Source organism: Mus caroli, chromosome 1 (assembly GCF_900094665.2).
Source record: "Mus caroli chromosome 1, CAROLI_EIJ_v1.1, whole genome shotgun sequence".
NCBI classification, from domain to species: domain Eukaryota; kingdom Metazoa; phylum Chordata; class Mammalia; order Rodentia; family Muridae; genus Mus; species Mus caroli.
Window position 1 is genome coordinate 40793140 of NC_034570.1, and position 2438 is coordinate 40795577.

Consider the following 2438-nt stretch of genomic DNA (forward strand, 5'->3'; position numbering starts at 1 on the left):
CCCCAATAGAGGAGCTAGAGAAAGTACCCAATGAGCTGAAGGGGTTTGCAGCCCTATAGGTGGAACAACAATATGAACATATCAGTAACCCCCAGAGCTGTGTCTCTATTGCATATGTAGCAGAGGATGGCCTAGTCAGCCATCAATGGGAGGAGAGGCCCTTGGTATTGTTAAGATCATATGCCCCAATACAGGGGAATGCCAGGGCAAGGAAGCAGGAGTGGGTGGGTTGGGGAGGAGGACGGGATTAGGGTATAGGGGGCTTTGGGGATAGCATTTGAAATGTAAATGAAGAAAATATCTAATTTTAAAAAAAGAAAAGAAATCCAAGACAATCATCAGGTCCCTGCTTGTAAAGTGCACCTCAGTCCCAGGGACCCTAGGAAGCTATCAGGACACTTCTGTAGCAGCTGCGAATTAGTCCATTTATGTTCTGGAACAATCTTGTCCCAGTGAGTGTGTACAACAGTATGAGCTTTCCATTTTGACAGAAACATTGGTGAAGATGTATCTCTTTCTGTTCCTGCTTGGTTTGTTTTGTGCCTTTCTGACACAGTTCATCATATATAATTACAAAATAAATGCAAAATAAAAATATTGGTTTAAAGAGAAGTCAAGGTAAAAGATGAGGGAAATGTTGCAGAGAGCTTACTTTTATTTTAGAATTTAAAATTTAAGCAACTGTCATCTCTAACTGTCATCTCTAACAATAAAGACTCTAAAAGCTTTCCTTCAGCCCTTAGGTTTCTGTTCCAGGTTTTTCTTTTCTTTCTTTTAATTATTTTAAGGTATATTCCGTTTTTTTTGTCTCCCTTTTCACTTCGTATTTTTTAAGTTTGGATACTATCTCTGTGCCCTCTGGTAAGTCTGGCTAAGGGTTTATCTATCTTGTTGATTTTCTCAAAGAATCAGCTCCTGGTTTTGTTGATTCTTTGTATAGTTCTTTTTGTTTCCACTTGGTTGATTTCAGCCCTGAGTTTGATTATCCTGCAGTCTACTCCTCATGGGTGAATTTGCTTCTTTTTGTTCTAGAGCATTCAGGTGTGCTATCAAGCTGCTAGTGTATGCTCTCTCCAGTTTCTTTTTGGACACACTTAGAGATATCAGTTTTCCTCTTACCACTGCTTTCCCTGTGTCACATAAGCTTTGGTATGATGTGTTATTTTCATTTATTCCATTGATGTTAAGAGATATTAAAGAAAAGTGATTGTTACTTTCCATTATTTTTGTTGTTAGAGGTGGAATTATGTTTGTCTGGTTATTTTCTTTTGAGTTTTTTTGAAAGATTATTTTCTTGCTTTTTTCTAGGGTGTAGTTTCTCTCCTTGTGTTGGTGTTTTCCATCTATTATCTTTTGTAGGGCTGGATTTATGAAAAGATATCATGTAAATTTGGTTTTGTCATGGAATATCTACTTTTTTCCATCTATGGTAATTGAGAGTTTTGCTGGGTATAGTAACCTGGGATGGCATTTGTGTTCTCTTAGGGTCTGTATAACATCTGTCCAGGATCTTCTAGCTTTCATAGTCTCCGGTGAGAAGTCTGGTGTAATTTTGACAAGTCTGCTCTTATATGTTACTTGACCTTTTTCCATTACTGCTTTCTTTCTTTCTGTCTGTCTCTCTTTTCTTCTTCTTTTTTCTTTTCCCATACCTCCCTCCTCATGTCTCCAATAGGATGTACCCACCTCCCAAATGGCATACCCCCACTGCAACAGATCTCCCCAGTCCCTGGGGCCTCAAGTCTCTTGAGGGTTAGGTGTATCTTCTCTCACTGAGTCCCTAGCTGACAGTTCTCTGCTGTATATGTGTTGGGGGCCTCTTCTCAGCTGGTGTGTGCTGCCTGGTTGGTGCCTCAGTGTCTGAGAGATCTTGGGGGTCCAGATTAGTTGATACTGCTGGTCTTCCTATAGGGTTGCCTTCCTCCTCAGTTTCCCCCAGCTTTTCCCTAATTCAACAACCAGGGCCACCAGTTTCTGTCCATTGGTTGGGTATATCTGCATCTGACTCTTTCTGCTGCTTGTTGGACCTTTTGGAGGGCAGTTCCTGTTTGTAAGCACACCATAGTATCAGTAATACTGTCAGGCCATGGGGCCTCCCCTTGAGCTGGATTCCAATTTGGGTTGGTCACTGGACCTTCTTTCCCTCATTCTCTTCTCCTTTTGTCCCTGCAGTTCTTTTAGACGGGAACAATTCTGGGTCAGTTTTTGACTGTGGGATGGCAACCCCTTCCCTCCACTTGATGCCCCGTATTTCTACTGGAGGTGGACTCTACAAGTTCTCTCTGCCTACTGTAGGGCATTTTATCTAAGTTCCCTCCCTTTGAGTCCTGAGAGTCTCTCACCTCCCGGATCTCTGGCACATTCTAGAGGGTCTCCCACCACCACCTCCTACCTCCTGAGGTTGCCTGTTTCCATTCTTTATGCTGGCCCTCAGGGCT